The sequence below is a fragment of the Sabethes cyaneus genome, chromosome 3 (assembly GCF_943734655.1).
Source record: "Sabethes cyaneus chromosome 3, idSabCyanKW18_F2, whole genome shotgun sequence".
Taxonomy (NCBI): domain Eukaryota; kingdom Metazoa; phylum Arthropoda; class Insecta; order Diptera; family Culicidae; genus Sabethes; species Sabethes cyaneus.
The window spans coordinates 224,072,527-224,094,776 of record NC_071355.1 but is presented as its reverse complement, the minus strand read 5'-3'; the positions used below and the strand labels follow the sequence as shown (position 1 = coordinate 224,094,776).

The 22,250-nt window shown below is 39.4% G+C and overlaps 1 protein-coding gene across 1 annotated transcript in view; it reads left to right on the top strand.

Moving 5' to 3' along the window:
* Positions 1-5,063: 5,063 nt before the first annotated feature.
* Positions 5,064-22,250, top strand: part of LOC128744176 (sodium bicarbonate cotransporter 3) — an 84,387-nt gene continuing 67,200 nt past the window's right edge. Inside the window, exons 1-2 of the mRNA XM_053840991.1 lie at positions 5,064-5,524; positions 17,291-17,943. The gene's annotated coding sequence lies outside the window, so the exon portion shown is untranslated. The remainder of the gene's footprint in view (positions 5,525-17,290; positions 17,944-22,250) is intronic.

Below are 22,250 nucleotides of genomic sequence, written 5' to 3'. Positions count from 1 at the left end.
CTTGTTTTTATTGGCCGCAATCCGTACTCCATAGTGTTGAAGTCCATAGTCAAATCTTCAAACGAGAGGGCACCAAATCATCAGGTCTTTGTCAAGGATGCCGAAATGTCACGCTAACGCAGATCAAGGCGGGAAAAGCGAAAAGAAGGGTCAATACACACTGTCGTTGGTGTATTCTGGCGACTTTGTCATTACTCATTAATGAAACCATACATTACGGGAACATGATTATAACAATAACACGACAGGAAGTCGGTCAAATAATTTGTATAAACAAAACGCTAACATACCTGGATTGGAACTATATAAAAGCTAACGGTTATTAAGCCATCTAAAAATATTTTAATGCCCTACCGGGCGAACTCACAACAATTGGCCGGAACATTTTTCACGGCGATGAAAAGATGGATATCGGCATGTTCTTTAACTTTTTCGTGGTCTTGGCAATCAGCGAGAAGTAGCGTTTTACGCTTGGCTACGACATCTTTGAAGTAGATCCTCCGTTTAAGGTTCGCTCATAACTTTTCAATCGGTCGCAACTCGCAGCTGCATCCACATTGAGACGGTTGGCAGTCTTCGGCACAGCGTTAGCTTTACCCGGTCCATCTCCTCTTGTGTTCTGAGGGCATCCGCATTATCAATGAAGGCAACAACGTCCAGCAATCTCAACATCCAGCTATATCACGATGTTCAACTTCTTCGCTCCAGAGAGGAACCGGCAATACGAACAAAGCATAGAGCATAATTGCTGGACTGTTTTCGCCATAGTTTCTACAAATCAACTGATTACGCTGTCATTTTTCTGTATACAACAGAATTGCTAAAATCACTAAGATCAGTTCGTTTTTCCAATGCGTATGTTAGATTTCGTCGTTCATCATCACGCAATCGAACATTGTCGTGCACAGCTTCCGGAATCGTGTTGAGGGCGTCTTGTAATTTCCACGGTTAGGTCCACTATTTCCGATCACCTCTCTGTCTTCCATCGGTATATCCCCGCGAAAACTGCCTTGCCTGACTCATGTAGCACCGTTGGCCTTAGACAGATGAATAGAATTGAAAACGAGAATCATCAGATCCATGATCTGTGCTTCGTTAGCGATGAGTTATGCCTAGACTGTACGGTTACTGGGGCTTATTAGCGTGATTATTTTCTGCGTGTCCCACACACGTTTGCAATTTAGAACCATCAGTTTTTCGTCATGGTCTCCTCACTGTATCCCTCGTTGCTTGACAAGCATATTTTCAATAGACCAAACTCGTGTTTTAACGTAGGACTACGTCTTTGTTTACTATACTGGGACTGGGTAGCACTTTGTGAAAAAGAAAATAGAAGTGTAACGTTTGAATGAAAGATTTCAAATGCTAATAACTACTAAACTACTAAACGAAACTGAACAATTTATATGTCGTTGGATAGATAAAATGACCAGCAGTTTTATGAAGGGGTAAGGGACCAATTTTAAGGAGGGCGTAAGAGGGAGGGCTCTCATACAAATGAAATACAAATTTCCTCATAACTCCTCATAACTGACCGATTATATTGCCGGTATATAGGCAACACTTGAAGAACACCGAGACATAAACCATCTGACTCCCTTTTGGCCCGCTTTTGAAGTACAGTAATCCACCGAATAGGCCATTGGAAAGTGCTGTTTACTCAACATAATTTCTCAGGTTTTTACAAATAAATATAGGTGGTTTTGGCCTTTGATAAGCCCCAACAATATGCCAAAAATCAGTTTTATTGTTAATTGTACTACTAAGAAATTATGGCGGGCGCCACCTCAGTACCAACCATTGAGTTGTTCGGGGCATTGCTTTATTATAACTGTTATGGTTTATACCATACAGGCGCCTTCGGCCTGCCGGAAATTTAAACAACACAGACACCACAATAATAAATGGGCCTAAAATAGTCATCGTTTCTGGCGACTATAGCCCAAATTTAATAGCGTTTTATTAAGACCAAAATACACTCAGATATTCAGTAAATATTATTCTATCAATTGGTATAAAAATCTTGATTCCAATGACTATATTCATTGTATTTCTTGAATATTGTGCAGGGTACCGCTTGATGGGTCAAAATACCCACACGTGCCCATATTTCAACGGTGCAGCACGGTTTCAAACCTGGTAGATCTGTTTGTATTAGCAAGTTGATGTTATCTATACTGACGTGAAAGCAGTTTTCGATCGAATTGACCATGCAATACTGTTATGGAAACTGTCTCGACTTGATGCCTGCCAAAAAATGGTTGAATGGCTGAACTCTAACAATAGGCTGCCTCGTGTGAAACTGCGAAGCAGTGTTTCATCGGTGTTTACTAATAAGTCTGGAGTCCCTCAAGGAAGCACCGTGGGAGCTCTGCTTTTCTTGCTATTCTTTAATGACGTTGCCTTGCTTGCTTTAATAAATCCAATTCAATAAATAAAGCAACCACAAGATATGACTTTTCTGCAACAATAGATGGAAGTCTTCACTGAATGTTGTCAAATTAATCATTTGTCACTGAACGTATCTAAGAACTCGGTAATTTTATCTGGACGAAAACATTCAAATTTCTACTACGGCTATGCTTTAGCAGGCTACATTTACTGCGTAAATCCACATTCAAGGATTTGGGAATTTTAATCGGTGCAAAACAAACATTCAAGTATCACATTTCATACGTGGTGGCAACAAAAGCTTCTTCACAGCTGGGCTTTTTATTGGATATCTACTGCTTGAAAACTGTCTATTGTTCAATTATGCTTCCTGTACTAGAGTCGCTTTACGTCATCTCAGATGAACGGATCCACGGAACTTATCCTTCTATAAAAGCCGTTGCATGCTTATCGGCCTGGAATTACTAGTGGAGAAAGGCAATGTGGTAAAAGAAAGTTTTATTTGCGATCTTCTGCAAGCTAACGTTGATTGCTCAACCTTTCTCAGTTTGTTGGATATCAATATACGTCATAGCAATCTTCGATATCACTTGTCTCTCAGCATTACTCAAACTAGCACTGGTCAAATTATGGTCTACATGAACTAATACGCAGCATGTTCCATCTATTCAATCAATGTTACCCTGTATTTAATTTTAATGTCTCTAGTGAAACAAATAAGTGTAATTTTAGACATGTTCCTCGTTTGTAAATACGTTAGTTAATTCTGTCAATGGGGTGATATTTATCTGTTGACGTTAATAATAAATATAAATATAAACAAAGATATTGATTAAATGTACAGATCCTTCTACCGCGCTATCACATGCTGTAATTTTTTGCACACACTCTGACAGCAATGATTGTTGGTTCGGAGAGCAAAACATCGGTATCGATCGGTGCTAGTACGGTCCGTGCATGACAGACTTATGTTACCAACAGGAAACCCTCCATAGGCATTCTGGATTCTGGAATGAAAATTCGCCACCCACTTATGCTTTCCCATTTATGTATAAATATAGGAGGGCACACATTCATTCAGTTACTCTCCGACGCTCTCACTCGTTCTCTTCACTGCTCCAGCTCTACGTTATCTGGAGAAATTTATGTAAATAAGCACTAAATCTGCAAAAGTAGATTACTGTGTCAGTCGTTGTTTCATTCAGTCTGCAACAGCCGGGCGCTTTCAAATGGCAAACTCCGTTCTCAACCAGCTCTAGCTCGAGACTTTGACTTTTAACTGACCGTGTGCACAATCGACCTGCATTTGTGCGTGACTTTTTTGTTCCTTCGGAGGCCATGCTACGTGTGGGCATGTCTGCCTAGGTAGAACATATGCGAACAGAACCGCTTTTTTTGCGTACAGCTGCGATTGAAATACATTGGAGAGAGAGGTTCCGACTGCAGCTCTGCAGTCTATACATATCTGATGGCAGCTGATTTCTACCGAACGATAGTGCAGCGGCACTCTCTGCGGCGCGGACTGCTGTTAGGTCAAATCAGCGGACAATCACCGCCGCTGGGACACAGTGTTACCGTTCGAATGCAACGTGTGATGTAATTTATGCGTTGATCTCAATTCTAATTAGCTTTAAAAGGTAACCAGCACGCTACATGATTGCTGCTGCACCGAACAAGGAGAACGGTCGAAAAAAATAACGATAATGTTTAGCATTATTTGAAAGGTTAGTTTTAATATAGAGGAACTTTACAAATTGTATAGAATAATACACATTTTTTTATTGATTTGAATTCCACGGTTTAAGAAATTAGCCAATAAAAACTTTTTTGAGATATGCTTTCAACACAATATTCAACTTTGATACAAAAAGCAACATATTGAGCATATTAAACATCAAATATGGTGGAAAGTTGAAGCACAATCGCAGAGAGCTAGCGAAAAACACGCTGGATTATTTCATGTTGGGAGCGATTCTCGCAACGATTAATTGAACACTTCTCTCGTAGGCATCCTCACACTACGACTGCTGCGGACCAATACTCAGTAATCAGTAACATTCCATGCTGGTATGGAGGAGCACCATGTGACTGACTCCCTGTAAAACATCTTTTGTTCCTCATGTAAAAGAATGTTTCTCTCACACAGTGACTCACAATCTGACGCAATGTGATCAAAATTTGGCATCACTATACCGTGCAGTTCCAATCCCAAGGGAATGGAAACATGAATTAATTATGATGAAACACTTTACAACATAGATGAAAATGATTACAAATGTCATAATCAATGAATATTTTTCAATTATTATAAAAAGTGACCACCGCTAAGTAACTTTTTGTTCACTGTGCACTGTTCAAAACATCCAGCTAATATACTAATGTCATACATGGAAAGCCATAGCAACCGGCTTGTGAAACTAGCTGGTGTGCATGCAGTTTACTTAGAGCAGACCCACTGACAGAGAATCAACAGCCCGAACAGCATAATTGCATGTGAATGTTTCGGTGCTGCTGCAATACATGTAAACCCCACTGACTGGTTAAAAAGTATTCGATGGTATACTAAACAACACACCACGCAGTGGTGAGCAAACCAAGAGAGCAAGAGAGTGGCGTAGAGTGGGAGTCGATTATCCGTTTTTCACCGCCCGATTGAGTAGAATCTAGCGCGTGTTGGTTCTAGGAGGCTGTTTTCCTTCATGCTGCCTTATTGTGTTTTTTCATTCGCTATCTAGTGCCACGGTTTTTCCGTTTCTGCTCTGAGTGTGAGGAGCCAGCCATTGTTGGAAAAGTGCAATTTTTAAGAAGTTGGGACACTGCTGTGTCGGTTGTTCTGTTGAATTCGTTATCTTCGTGTTTCTGTGCTGCTAATGGAAAACAGTAGTTATTAAGTTGTTTGCTACCATAAAAAAAACGTGCAATTGTTTCAATTTAGTGAAAAAGTTTTTAAAGATTAGTTGTTACGCATCATTTAGAAAATTAGAATCCTGAAGTTGGAGTTAGTGAAATTGCTTCATAGCTAATAAATCTGTGCAGTGATTATTCAGCAGTTACCAGCATACATAATTTGTGACGAGAAAGTAGTTCTCATTTTTCATCGCTAAAACAGTCCATAATTTAATTAGCGTATAAGGTAACAACTTACATATACCCGCGAAAATTGCTTGCCTGTTTTCACCGTTTCAACTTGTGTAAATGTATAGAAATCCAACGCTAGCTTTCAGCTGAAATGAAACCAACATAATGAGTCTATTAATCTTAGTTAAAATATGGTAATACCCCACACCTAAACAAAGAAAAAATTTGAATATAACGAGGATATCAGCAAAAAACAAACGCACCTTTCAGGCACATTGAACGATGGGAAGAGTTTGATATATAGTTCAGATAGACTACAAGAAGTGTAAACTTGATACGGTTAACGCCTGAACAGATTCTGTGGAAACAGTCGGGACGAAAATATCGATTGGTTCGCGATAGCAGATTTTCTACCGCAGAGGCTGTTCGCTGGCGAACTAACATACAGACGTATCATACTTTAGAGGTCCAAAGAAGTAAAACACTTGTTTTTCGGTGGTTTGTTTGTTTTTCTTTTCGATCCATATCAAACTGAAGACTATGTATTATGTCGTGCAATTGACGTACAATGTGGTATCTATCATTCTGCGTCGATTGAAAACACAACATCGCTATCTGCGTTCTTTAAATAACACAACAACATAAACATGAAAATCGACTTAATAACATGGTTCAAATTGAACTGAGTGATAGTTCCATCGGGACACAATATGCGTACAGATTGTTCTTGATAAAAACACGGTTATTGAAGAGGAATCCCTAGCAAGTTTTATAATCACCGTTTCCAGTTATTTTGCGGTGATATCAAACAATTTTCCGCAAAAATGCTTCAAACTTACAAGCTTGTCTAACGGTTACTTCCTAAAATAAGGTGTTGGAACGACAATTTTTAACTTACGTTAATCTCCCGTGATCACTTTTAATCACTTCTGGTTCGAACGAGTGATTTTTGAACTTTGATTCTTATTGGGTATGATTGATTGAAAAAGCATGATGAATGATATGAATTACATGCAAATACGCCAACAACATTTCGATAATAATTCGACGGTGATCAAAGTATTCCAACTGGCAATGAAAACTAGAAATGCTAGAAAGTAAACTGTTCCAAGTTCTAATCTACATTTAAGTGTTGAGGGAATAGTGGAATGCGAGTGAGTGACTTTATTGGTTTGTTTTGATTCGTTACTCTACATTATCAATGTCCAACCAAAAAAACTATTGACAGATTAATTACTGTGTTTGTTTATTGGCTATCAAAGCTCTCGTGACCGTATGGAATTCTGATCATGCAATCATAATTTTTCAATTCTAAAAGACTACTTTTTTAAATGTGTTATTTACACTAATTTTCATACTTTTAACTTTTAACTTTCAAAACATTTTAACCAAGTAAATCCATAATAGTTTTATATTATATACTCATGCTACAGTGAAATTTTTGTCATTCACAAATTAAAAATCAAGAAAAATATATTTTGAAAATTTTCTACGGTAAATCTTAATTTTTTTTACCTTTTTACGAGTTTTTCACCTCGGTGGAAAACTTTTTTGAGATAATATATTTCGGGATTGATTAGAAAATCTATTCTACTAAGATCTATTCTACTATCTATACTGTCGTCCAAGGTCTCAGTCATCGCTAGTTTATCCATATTATTGAGAGACTTTACGTAGCTTCACCGAAAGTAGGCTACTCTAGAATAGGGGTGGTCGAACCAAGGTTCTTAGAATGTACCGAATGTATCACGAGGTTCGGTTCGCACCTTGCAGTTAACCCAGTATTTCAGGAAATTTACATTTAGCTCAGAACCGCTCCTACAAAAGATCACACGATCTCCTCAGCTAGTTTGAATGTGAACTACGAAAGATTATTAACCTACTACACTCGCCTCTCAATTCGTGCTGTGTTGCAAGTAGCGCCGATTTGTAGAAATCACACATCGGCCAGATCAAAATCTACTAGTACTACTACTACTAGTACTACTAGTACTACTACTACTACTACTACTACTACTACTACTACTACTACTACTACTACTACTACTACTACTACTACTACTACTACTACTACTACTACTACTACTACTACTACTACTACTACTACTACTACTACTACTACTACTACTACTACTACTACTACTACTACTACTACTACTACTACTACTACTACTACTACTACTACTACTACTACTACTACTACTACTACTACTACTACTACTACTACTACTACTACTACTACTACTACTACTACTACTACTACTACTACTACTACTACTACTACTACTACTACTACTACTACTACTACTACTACTACTACTACTACTACTACTACTACTACTACTACTACTACTACTACTACTACTACTACTACTACTACTACTACTACTACTACTACTACTACTACTACTACTACTACTACTACTACTACTACTACTACTACTACTACTACTACTACTACTACTACTACTACTACTACTACTACTACTACTACTACTACTACTACTACTACTACTACTACTACTACTACTACTACTACTACTACTACTACTACTACTACTACTACTACTACTACTACTACTACTACTACTACTACTACTACTACTACTACTACTACTAGCTTAGGGTCGCTTTTATCAGTCGTACTCGTGCAGTATCTACCACGATAGCCAATGCTGCCCTGAAATTCACGAAAAAAGGATGCGTGAGCACGTTGTTCTTCCAACATTTCTGGACAATTTGTCGGAGATGAAAAGCTTGATCCGTATAGTAGCACGGGCCCCCATAAAGCCCGCCTGATGCTGCTCTACGAAATCTCTTGCTAATGGGAACAGACGACGTAACAAAATCTGGGAGAACACCTTGATAGGCGGCGTTGATCATCGTAATGCCGCAGTAATTACAGGAATCGAGACGATCGATCTTTTTATAGACAGGACAAATCACACCTTCCATAGACTACCGTGGACCCCCGTTCATTTGACCGTTTTTAATCTGAACACTTTTTAATTTGAAGTTTCAGCATATGTAGGGTTGCTAGTTGCTCAAATTAAAAACGAACCCCGTTAGTTTGCATGAGGAATCGTTCAAATGGACGGGGGTCCTCGGTACTCTGGAAGTTTCTCCTCCTACCAAATCCATGAAACCAACCAGTAAAGTACCGTTGCTACTGGTTATTTGCCATTTTTTGTAGAGTTCTGCCGGGAGTCGGTCTTTACCGGAGGATCTATTATTCTTCCGCTGACCTCTTTCTCGCCGGATCTCTCCAAGATTGGGAGCCAAAACGCTATTATCATTTGTAGGCACTCCTAAGATGACTTTTGCTCCATCTCCATCTGTTACATCGCCATTGAGATGCCCATCAAACAACTATTTCTATCTGTTGACCCCTCACTTCACCACATTTGTGACTAGGTTTCTGTCTATATCTCCGCATCTACCAGGCTTCGGTGTGTATTCCTTACAAAATTGGTTCAACTTCTCGTAGAACTTTCGCGCATCTCCTTAGCCCGGAATAGTTGCTTTAGCTCTTCACGATCTCTGTTCTCCATCAGACGCTTTTCCTCCTCAGGATCGCGGTCAACTAATTCCACGCTCGTCGACACTTGGCCATATTCAAGCAAAGCCTGCGTGCTAATTCCGTTATCGAAATTTGACCTTCTGTTGTTTTATATGACAGACTTCGCAACCAGCTGTTAGAATACAGGACAATGCGGGGTCAGTACTACGATCCTATTGACTCTAACAGTCTCTCCCAGCCGAGATTCGAACATACGACGACTGGCTTATTAGACCAGCGTCTTACCTCGAGGTCAACTGGGAGACCTTATTCACCATCGTGATCATAATATAGTATTTCATAACTTGTTTTCCTCTCCATCGCTTGCGGTCTCATTGCCGGCCGAACGTATCTTGCTCCATCCATCTCCGATGGTTGAACCACCTAGCACCCCAGAGGAAGGTAGAATTTCATCCAGAAGGCGCGCGAAGTTTTTAATAGTTGCCGAATGTTTAATTTGCCGAATGTTTATTCGAGGAACATGGCGAGGTATATTGCCGTTACTCGCATAACAGTCCCATTTTCTACGGAGTTTACTTTGTAAATGTGACTCTTATGCGAGTAGTGGCAGTATATACCGTCGATAGATTTCAGCGCATATGTACTGCTCCTTGAAAATGATCCGAGTCGGTATCCGCTCAACTTAGGGAGCGAAGGTTGGTAATGTTCGATTAAAACCGGTCATCGACGGGAAGATGGTCGGTTTGGTTCAATGTTCGTGGGACAAGGAATCTTTAGGTTGCTTTGTGGCTATCTTTACGTGGAGAGAAAATGCTTCTGATTACCGGACCTCGGGAAGCTGCCAAGTCGATGCAGCGCTGGCCGTTATCCTTCGTGTCGATATGCAGGTTATGGGGCACAGTCCTGAGCCGCTAACTCCTCAAACACTCGCGCCTCAGCTTCTTTCCTCGATTGAATCATCTTGCGGAACGCAAAATAGGCCCGATTTCTAGCTTGAATGCGTCGATCTAACAACGACAATAATTTTATCTATGACGATCGATGACTATCTATCGTCAATAATTTCTGAAATCCTCCATCGTGAAAATGCAGTCATATCGTGGATTCAGAGTTTCTTCACCCAGCACCCAGACACCTAGATGGCCGCATCCGTGCTCGAAGTACCTATCTCCACAGAGGAAGCGAGAGTAGACGAGCGTAGTTCTCGATAGCTTGTGATTTGTCGAAATGCCAAATGTTTAACCATTTTGGCTTTACCGCGAGGTGTATATCGTCGATAACTTTGATTACTAAGTAACGATTCCAGTTCCGTCAACCTCCGCACCGCGTGGGAGCGTATGTTGATGGTGTACAGGAAAAACCGACCATCGATGCGAACGTGATCGATTTGGCTTGTCGTTCGTTGGTCAGGCCTTGTAGATGTCTTTCTAAAATAAGAGAGAGCTTTAGATCTCCAGGCCTCGAGAAACTGCAAAGTTGAGGGTCGTTTATGTCGCTGTGCAGGCTATGAAGTCCTTCAACAGATCGGACTCTTCGCTTCCCTGCCGACCTGACCTGACCGTTCATATTTCGGAGGAGCATCTTGAGGTCCCGTAACGAACAGCTGTCTTACGTTGCCTCCAACTGTATATAGAATGCTTCTTGTCTTTGGGCGTTCATTTTGCGGGTGGTGCACGTTTATGATGTTATAGTTGAAGAAATGGTCTTTTATCATGTATATTTTCTCGCCACTGTGAAAGATCTGCTGAAGTGCAATGGTGCAGAACCTACGAAATTCAGCGATCCATAGTTCCAGTTACGAAGCTTCCATTCTCCGTCTTTATTCCCCCATCGTGGAACATAATCATAGTAGTATTCAGATAGATTACCTTACCAATGCATCCCCGCCGAGCATCGTGATGTAACAACTTTTAAAACATCTTATTCAGTCTTATTCGTTTTATTCAGAATAATTCCGTAGGAGGAATATTTCGGTCAAAGTATTTTGGGTAAAAATTTAAGACACACCTTCGGATCTCTCGAAATTTTTTTTGGAGTATGATAGTTTTTAAAACATTTAAAAATTTTAACAAAGTTGACAAATCACATGACCTCGAATGTACTGGATACTCACAAATCAAACAGAAACGAAGAACCATTTTTGAAAATTGTAAACATTTTGAATGTTTTGAATCAAAATTTTAATAATGTACTTCAATTTAATCTCTAAATTGCAAATTACAATCTCGTGCCAATGAATTAATCATTTATGTTCTTTGCTGTCTCGCCGTTCACCGCATGCGAGCGTCACTTTGTTCCCTGTGTAGTATTGCAGGTTTGTCACATTTCGATTACATTAGATTTATTTCTATTTTCGATCGACTAAAAGCATCAGACGTATCTGGTGGGTGTGTTTTCGTTGTGACGGAACAGCACAGGAGAATAACTCTCAAAATGAAAAGTGACGAGGAAAAAATAAATTAAAATTAACTTCTCGTCGGTCGCTAGGTCGCACTAATTCCACTGTGCAGCCGTGCAGCAGTGTCGAATCGATTTATTTATTTTCTATTCAGGAAATATTATTTCGAATGGTACTTCTTGTTGTGATGACAGGTCGTTACAGTAACATATCTCTGCTTTCCGGTGATGCCTTTAAGCTGTAGCTACACGTTCTATAAAAATTATAATTTTAAGTTCAAATAATAAACTCTTCTTAAGTCGACATGGGTAATTAGTTGAAAACAAATTGACAATGTAACCTGTAAAAACACCAATAGAAACCATACTAACTATTTAAAACGATGTTTATGAATCAAACATTAACATATGATAGAGTTTTTAACAAATAGTCGATTTTTTTCAATGGTACCGCTTGATTGAGAACATTTAATTAGATTTAGTTCAGTTTTTCACTGTACTATTTTCGTCGGATTCACTGCTTTTCAATATGGTCGATCGGAAACTTCTTCTATATCGATGATTGCGCAGCAATCTTCTGCTACCGCATAAACATAGCCGAAAATATTTTGCAATTTTCAAAACACCATACAGCAGCGCAGATTACTTATGCTCATAAAAATAGATATTTTCAAATGCGATTTACCGCTTCGCTTATCTCACTGGATCCATCTTTAAAGCGAATTTTTTCTACGTCGATGAGCGCTGAAAACTTTACGACTAAGCAAAGCTTAGAATTTTACCATCGTAAAGAGCTGTTAAATATGCAAAGCGAATGATGATAATGCTACAGCATCAGGAAGTGTACGCGACACTCCTCGTGTCGGCAATCTACGACCTAAGAACAATTTCCGTGAAGCCTGGACCCCGTGGGTGGTGCAGAACTGACCGTACGCACGTAGCATGGCTATACATGCCAGCATAACCAGATTGATCCATTAACACAGTGTTATCACGTTGCCAGATTTAGAGTGAACTCCAGAGAAAAATTGAGCGCAAGCGGGGTCGACAGTTACTGCTGACTTTCCAACCGTATTCAGCAACTAGTTTGATAGTTTCCAAGGCATGATAATACAACAATTGAAACGAAAAATAAAAACATTACAATTTTAATGCAAAACTGACTCAGCAAATTTTAAAATTTTCAAAGACACACTGTCTATGCGTCGCGAATGCAATTTTTGTTGTTTATTTCTTAACAATTTGCATAATACCCTGCTTCCCCCCGGATTCTATGTGCCAGACAGGTCAGAACGGACGCGTGGAGATTAGATTATTGCGTTGTCTTGTCACACAGAAATTCGTGAGTGTAGCTAAACAGATTTACGGTAATTGAAACAATGATAGCTCACTTACGAGGTAGAGAAAGAGATTTCGTGTATTCAAATTGATAACGCCGCGTATCGCGTTGAGTACAGAAATAACATTCGCGTGGGAGGGAATCCATCATCACGGAAATTAGCCGGACACGAAACCATACCGGCAATATTCTGGACGATGATCCTCTTTAAATAAGTTTGCTGCCAATTTTAGTCATTCTCGGTAACCGATGCAATTCAATTTAAATAACTCATCTAAGCGACCTTCCAATGGCTATAAATCACAATTGTTCACGAACTGCAACTGCCACTACTGTAGACCGCATTCAATCTTTCGACGGAAAGGTTGCGATTACATCTGACATTCACATACAGTTACAGTTTACGACATCCGCGCCAGCCAGCACTGAAGCGGACCTGCAGATCGTACAGCATTTAGTGCAAAGGGAAAACAAACCGTTATCAGTGTGTCTGAGGGCTACAGATGGATTTATTGTTGTCATTCTTGTCGCAATTATTTGCTCATTTGTCCTCCAGTTTAATCAGTGGCTGTGTGAAAACTGTAGTTCAACAGGGCCGCTGATAATTATAAGTGTTCTGGAAAATTCAATGTCACCCAGGTTTGCTGTTTCGGGCGGCGTTCACACACTATCGCATGAGATGCGTCGTTGAAAAGCGACGAGATAGCCCGTTTACCTCATTCTGTTCGGTCGTAATGTACTGTTTACACCAGTAAAGCTAATTTCTGTGCATTGTATTTTTACTAACCTATTTCTGGATGGCCTCTGACTGTGTACTGTTTTCACTGTTCATCACGCGCTATTTGAATGTGTAATAATTGCAAAGACGCAATGCTGCGGTTTACTATTTTGTTCACTCGAAGCTTTGTGGGATTACGATCCAACTGCATGAAATGTCACATTAATCCTAAACTGAGTATTACAAACCTTCCACATAATGCACTTAGCTGTCTTTCGTATTCCTCAAAAAGAAATTCACGGCAAAACCAAATTTCAATCAAAATATAAAAAATATTACCAAAGTTATAACAAATCCTTACTGTTTTCACTAATTATTACATAGTACACAATTACAAAACTTTTAGACAGCTTTCACTCAATCATTTCAGCTAACATTTAGTTAAACTAGCTTGTAATATGCGTAAGTTCCAAATTCCGCACTTCATTTTCCTTATATGCGTGGATTCCGCACTTCATTTTCTTTATATAATAGGACACCGCCTGTAGTTTCTGATAATAAATAACAGAAGTTGACGCTAGTGTTCCATCATGCGCCATGCGTGAGAGTACACTTGAAACTATCAATGTTTCCCTGTTGAATTCAACAGATGTCGTTACTTTGTAACGCATATTGTACATTTCGGAAACAGCTCAATTTTGCGCAACAATAAATTTACCAAAGCAGCAACATTACTCTCTCAAGCATCTCAGTTTCTTTTGTGTTTATCGCTAATAACAATATAACGTTTGACACCTGAACCAATAAATAGTTGATAAACATTGTTTTTATTCATAGCGTTCATGTTGCGAAATTTATTTCTTTCGAATTGAAATATCGCAAACATATTCAGCTTCTGGCTCTCGTACGGTATCAACTATCAAATCACTTTTCCGGGCTCTCGGATGAATGGTAGTAAGATGCTATGGAGAGGTATAGGAAAAGTTGGTTTTTTATCAAAATTAGGCAGAAGTCATGAAAATTAAATATAACAGAGTAACTGTACCACAAACAAAATATGATTAGTGATTGTTTTTTAGGTAGGTAAACATTTTTGATTTTACTACCACTAGAAAAGCGCCATCTCTTGAAAGGCAACGGTTCATATTGTGTCCTATTGACTAATTGTAAGCAATATGCGTAAATATATTATGATTTGTGCTTCTTTATGTAGATTTTGACCAAATTTTCCTTAGAGTTTTAAGCTGGCTTGTAATATCAACCTTGTTTCTAGAACCAAGAAGAGCAATATCGTGCATCCTGTTGATGGGGAGGGCTTTCACGATCTTGATCAACATAACGATTATAGTTGAGAATTTCGGCACTGTTTATTTTGCACTTTCTCATGTTGCGGCTTGCGGGATAGATATAATGTAACGACACACCGTGCCACAGTGTTTGCCCAGAAATGGTCCAGCCCAAAAAAATTCTTCAAGCTGATGGGAAAGCGAGAACCCGATATTGTCGCTTCCGTGAAAGCCCAGCCGACCACGTCCAGAGACTCCTCATCGCTTCCTCCTCGTTATTGTTCCAGCCGGATTCTATTCAAATAGTGTAATAGTATTCGTCCAGCTTTAGCCACCTCTAAATAATACGTTGTACAGAGGCTTAGATCCGTCTTCGTCTATAATTGCCCATAGGCCTTTGCGATTTGCAGTATCATAAGTGGCTTTGAAATTTGATGCGAGAGTTACAATTCGCGCCATTCATGGAGGCAGGCAAAGATAAAGATTTAATACTTTGTAGATCGGGTTTCCATGAAGCCAGCCTGATAGCTTCCTACAAATCTATTTGCTGGTGGTAAAGGTCGATGCACGATGGAAGATGGTTTGAGAAAGCACTTTGTAAGCAGCATTCAGGATAATGATACTGGTGATTGTGACACCCACACTCATGTGGTCTAATTTTCTCATACACGCGGGCCCATTTTAACGAACGCGCGGGCATGAGCGTCCCTTTTGGACTCTCGCTTTTATTTATTCATGCGCTGTGACGAGTTTTTGCGAGTGTGTATTTTAACTAACAGCTGCGGTCGTCGCTCTCGTTCGTCACTGCAGCCCGAACTGCTGATACCGATTTCTCGCGAGAGCTCACACTCCCACCCGCGTGTAAAATCGAGGGTGAAAATGAAGAAGAAAAGTAAAATCTGCATCCCAGTGCGCCAACAGCTCTCACGAGCAGCTGATTGCTCACGAGTTATTTGACTCGCGTGTAAGCTATGCCTCCCAGTTGGCCTCGAGGTATGATGCTGGCCTAATAAGCCAGTCGTTATATGTTCGAATCCTGTCTGGGGGACGCTGTTAGAGTCAATAGGATCGTAGCAACTGGCCCTGCAATTGTCCTGCACTCTAACAGCTGACTGCGAAGTCTGTCGTATAAAAACAGAAGGTCAAGTTTCGATAACGGAATGTAGCACCCAGGCTTTGCTTTGCTTTGTAAGCTATGCAGGAAGATAATATGATGCTGTACGTTCGCGAGTCTGTAAGTAGCAGAATGTCTGCACACAGCAACAGCGGCTGATTGTCTTACGCTTGCATGAGCGACGTACGCTTGCTTTAGCAGAGCAATCAAATTCTGTAGACACTCCTTGAGGTAGATCTGTCCGTTTACAAATCATGTATTTCTTGGTAAAAGTTGAAGGTTTCTGCATCCTTACTTCCTCCAGAACATCAAACTTGTGCTTGGCGGTGAAGTACAGTAGCCCCGGAAGCTGCCGGAAGTCCGCCTTGACGTAAGAATTTGCCAGGTGCTTGCACAAAACAAATTCGCGACGTTGCTTTTCGTGTGACGCCATTTTGTTCAATTTGCAAAAAACTTACCGCGAGCAAAATACAGTGTAAACAATACTCTCTAATCTACTCCTACCCAAATTTTCAAGAGAAAATAGCCAACGGGTAATTTTCCACGGCTTTTCTTTCGTGATGCAAATTGATGTGAGACACGCTTTATCAAAACTCATAGCGATTATTCAAAATGAAGGCTATTCGTGTTTGATTGCATCACTTACGATCAATTCATGCATTAAAAAGCGAGAGTTTTATTTTGCTTTACTCTCACTCTCATAAAATAATCCTTACTTAGACAAGCATTGCCAGAGAATTTGACCCAAAAACCGATTACCACATTTTTTCATTTCCACTGAGCTTTTACGCGGGTTAAAAAATTGAATGATAAAGGAATAAAATTCGTTACTTAAAGATGCTATTCAACGACAAACGAGATCAGACGATACCTGAAACAAAAGAAAAGAAAAATGGCAATGGAAAATAAAAAACGAGGAAACCAAGCGGCTCCTTTTTATTCAAATGACGAAATGTAATCAATTTAACTGTAAAACACTCAACAAAGGTTGTTCACACCAGCGTGTCTTCCCTGCTTTCGTCTGCTTTCCAAAACTATGCTCCTACAATCTGGTTAGCCAATCTGATCAGCTCTACATTAATGAAACATTGATCGATTTTCAATCAATAAGCTAGGCGTCTCCATCGGTTAACGACGGTTATGAAATACTACCCACCCGTTTGTACGAACGGACGAATATCATCAAATCAAAATGATTGATGCTATCGCTATTGGATTTGATTTTGCTATATATTCAATCGCATCACACCTTCCGACTACGCAAATTCGATTCAGCCATATTGCGTCCCGGTTTTCCCGCGATAGAGGAAAACGAAAGCAGAAACGTGGAAATCTACCGCATTCTCACTATTTCAGTATATACCGTTATTTGATCACAAAGTAAACCCATGATTAAAGGGATTCTTTCCGGTTGGAAGTAAATTTTCCTTCTTTTCCTTGTTTTCAGGCGAACTGTACAACAACAACAAAGAGATCACTCCTAAGCCAAAGAAGAGTGATTGAAAAGGAACGGATAAATTCACGCAATCGTTAATTAATATTCACCCGTTGAAGCAGATTGTATGCTCGAGTGATGAAAGCAACCCGTCAGTAGGTTTTCCAGTGCGGAGAAAGTAAATAAATGCTCATTCATCGATATAGCATCAAATAAAAATATATCTTCCCGAAATAAACTTTGCCTTCAAGTACGCGGTACTGCGCTTCATCCCAGACTGCGGGCACACACTATATAATAATAATAATAATAATACATTCCAAGTGTGAATGAAAATTTACTGTCCTGTGTCAGTGTCAATGCCAGTAGTGCGCTAGTGCTGCCGCCAGTGTCAGTGAGGAGAAGAAAAAGAGGGGCAACGCTTGTTTTGGCACGTTCAGGTTCTTCCAAGTGATTGCGTTGCGGTGGTGTTGTTGCAGGCAAGGAGATAAGTTGAAGTGAAGATACACTCTAATTTGCGTTTTTTCGGTAAACCAGATGTGCGTCGTTTACCGTCGTCGTCGTCGAGAAAAGCAATAAACAGTGACTGCAAAATAAGCGCATAACCTGTACTTCTGTACGGCAAACATCGCGGGATTTTGATTACAGTTATAAAATCTTAAACGGTGAGTATCATTTCGATTTGTTTTTTTTTTCTTTTTTGCGTCGAAATGTAAGCACAGAGGATTGTTTCTGATAAGAAAAACGACTGAGCAATTCTCCTCCACCATCTTGAAATAGCTGTCTGATGGCTGTGAACACGCTAATGATTAAATTTTTAATAAATTCATTAAAGCACTGGTGAACAAAAATTGCAAAATTTAGAGTTTCAAAATTTCGAAACACAACTCAAATTGGTACAAGGTATTATCTACTGTCATTAATAAATTTACATAACATTCACGAAAATGCAATAAAAGATCTCCAGAATGCAAAAACTCACAAGCTGACATCTATCCACACTAAACTAACTGCCTTCGACTTTGATCCGTATTTTAGAAACGATTTCTTTCTCTTTGTCAAAGTTCAATCAAAAGTCTACAGCAGACAAACTTTGAAAGGATTGTCATGACAGTTTCGCAAAGTTAAGCACTTGTCGAAAGCTGTTATACGAAGAACAAACAACCTTCTCTTCGTTTCATATCGTTTCAGCTCTTCGCAGTCACGCTGCGCTGATGAAGGGTTTCCCCCGGTTGTGGAGCTTTCAGTTGATCCCTTTGCTAAATAAGGAGATTGATGGAAAGTTACGAAAAAAATATATTTATCCATCAAAAATAGCAGCAGCTTCCGCTAGACAACGAAAATAAAAATTTCGTATTTTTTATGTCAAAGGACGAAATGGTTTAATAGTGTTGTATTTGGGTCAATTTCAATGCACTATAGAGCGCCTTTATTTAATTAATTTCCGACTTTCTAATGCATTAGAATGCATGAATGCAAATTCAGTTTCGATAATTACGATCATCAACCACATTTTCTAGCATATATTTAAAGTAATGATGTCTAATGACTTCTTATGTCTGACTTGAAATTAGTTTACCAGTCTTAAGCCTTAGTTTGCATCACACACTTGCAACAAAGTTTCATCCAGTTAACGTACATAAACCACGCGCCCATGCAAAATGCTCCCAAATCATTTGATTGCCACTATTTAATGGCCCCCATTACTTTGAAGCAAAGCTTTAATTATGCGATCAAACGTTTAATTACTTAGACTGGTCGCATACGTCCTCCCATTCGCACTGGACTGGACGTCGACTAGTCTTCACGTCACGTGCAGCTATTTAATACTGCATAACTATATTACCAATTAAAACCCACTCGCTCTCTGCAAGAGACAAATAAATGAATCGCAAACAGGTCTGTCCACACAAACCACGCACTCACCATGACAAGCAATTTGATGGTCCGATGAGGTTTGTGAACTACCAACTCTCGTCCCGATGCTTTTGAAAATAATCGAAACACAGGTATCCGTAAAAAATAAATTACCATCACTACAGGCAATACAAATATGTAGATGAAACTTCAATTTAATTGGCAACAGAGAGAATGGCATGGTTTTAATTAATAAAAGGACATTGTGTTTGAGGAACAGCTTATTCAACTGATATTTAACAGGCAATATCCGGGAAATAAATACATATAGGAACAAATTTTTCATGTCCGACGGTTGAACAATCAAACAAATGCACAAGTCGGTTGAGTGTGCATAAAAACAATAATCTAAGGTTTCTCGTTCAATTCAAACAACAATTTTTTGAAAGGCTACACCGTTCACCTCCATCAAAAAGCTCGAAGCAATTGAGAATCCAACACCACAGCAATGATTGATCCTACGTATCAACCAGATTCCGTACGATAAGAATGGAAAAGTTTTACCATTCACCAGGCACCGACAGTCCTTTGAAGAAAAAAGTTTCTGTAAGCATTGTATTCATATGTTTTCCTTGCATCTTCACGCCAAGCCAATCAAAAGAGTCAGATGCTGCCGCCTGGCATCCAATTCATTCAATTATTGATAATAATTTTTACGCTCAATAAAACTATTAAACTACCACTAGAATATGTTATAGTCAAGCAGAAAAAGCAAGCACCCATCCATTAGTGAAATATAAGCGGTTAAAGATGCTTACCATTGGATCTTCCTTGACTGTCCACGTATGTACACTTATAAAATCAAGGCTAAATCCTTTTTGTTTAACGCTTCAACGGTTTTGAACGTCCCGTTTTGCAAAGGACGAAGAAGAAAACTGCTGACTTCTGCATGTGGAGAACAGTGCATTGCATATTCTTACATGGTAGATGGTAAGTGCCGCCGCTAGGGTCCTTTCGACATCATCATCATCGTCGTCGTCGTCTTCGTCGTAGTTGATAGACATATCGTGAGTAGCACGCCTCGAACTGTGTCACAGGATAAGTACGACAAGGTTGAACAATCAAACTCTCGGCCATATTACACTACTGCACTGGTTCAAATTTGCTTTCATGCTAAAACATGCAGCCAGGATTATATAGCTAAATAGTTTATAGTTTGTTAACCGGATTGAAAAAATTGAATCAAAAGTTTTTACTCTGTGGGAAATTTTAACAAAAACAAGCTGCTTTTTTCGAACTCAACTCAACATTTCCCTTAGAAAGCAATAACAAAGCGTAAAAAATTGTGTTATGTATATTACTTCCTGTAACATTTTCAATCGTAAATGATTTAGCAAATATTCTTAATAATTGTTGTCTCTATGCAAGGCTTTATTCCGGATTTGGTATTTTATTTACCGACAAACACATCAAACAACAGAACACGTTATGCCACATAATCCACAAGCTAATCTGTTCTGTAATCACTATACTGGATGGGCGCCCTCGAGTCACAGTAAAGTCTTTCCCCACAATGGTGATATTTTTCTACTGTAGGTAATTAGAATTTGGCCGATTTTTACTTACCAATGTCGAACGCACCGGAATCAGATTTCTCCCCAAGGTGAAGTACAACGGTTTTTGTCTGGGTAACTTTTCCCGAAAGCTTAATTACTGTCTGCTTTCAGCTGGACAGTCACACACACACAGACAAAACATGTAACTTTAAGCTGACAAGCGAGCGAGGAGCTTCGCCGTCTGCGAAATGGATTCGGCGGAAGCACACAGTAATTTATCACATGCGGCTGTTGATTGAAATTTAATGCAATTGTGGGTCCTCGTGCTAGGATAATTTGTGTTTATTATGTTGCTTAGCGAATCGGTTTACATGAAAAAATAAATTTAATTTATTGACACATTCTTGAGCAGCCTTACATTTTTCTTTAAGGACTTTAAGTCTTTTTTTGACTCGTATCGAATGCAATTTATATTATTAATAATTTTTATTTAATGTTATTTTAGTCTTAAAACGCATTTTTTTGGGTCTTAATCTTAATTCTGGTTCGTTTTTTATTTTGAACTTTTCAAGTCGTCAGGAACATTTTCCAGTGATTTTAGTATTAATTCGAAATAAATTTATATTTAACCCTTTTCCGGCCTTCAAAATGGTTTTTCAGCGAAACCTCTATTGGCGAATACCATTGCGGTTTTCGAAATAGACGCTTCATAACGGGCCAAATATTCACCTTGCGACAAATCTTCGCTGAATTCCGAGAATTTTACTTGCATACTCACCATCTGTTTATAGACTTCAAGGCGGCGTACGATTCAGTCAAACGAAATGAGCTGTGGCGAATTATTTTTGAACATGGTTTTCCAACAAAACTGACTAACCTATTTCGTGCTACCCTTGATGGTTCTAAATCGAGCGTCAAAATGGCGGGCGACACACCAGTATCGTTTGTGACGTTAGATAGTTTGAAGCAAGGTGACGGGCTATCGAATTTGCTTTCGACATTGCATTGGAAGGTACTATTCGAAGGGCCGGCGTCCAGAGAAGCGAAATCTTACATGCTCCTAGGGTTCGCGGATGACATCGATATCATCGGTGTTAACCGTAGGGCTGTGGAAGAGGCGTACACGCATCTTAAGGAGGAAGCTGCGAGGATCGGGCCTGCCATATGGTGGCTAGTAGAGAGCGTGGTAGCTCTTCGGTTATTGGAACTACGGTGGTGATAGACGATGATATTTTTGAAGTGGCCGACGAATTTTTTTACCTTGGTACGTTAATGACATGTGACAATGATATGAGCCGTGAAACAAAAACGTAGCCGGCATGAACTTTGGCACAATCTCACCCCTTCTAGGGGGTGACATTATGCTAAAAACATAAAGTTGAGCTAAAAACCTAAACAGTGAACATTAGCATGTTTATAAACAATACACGTAAATATCAGTATAAAGTAGTTCATATGGGGCCGTCCATGAACTAAGTGGACTATTAGGGTCAGTGGGGTCGGCCAAAAACAATGCATCATGCAAAAAGTATGAACGAAAATAACCCGGGGAGATCTGA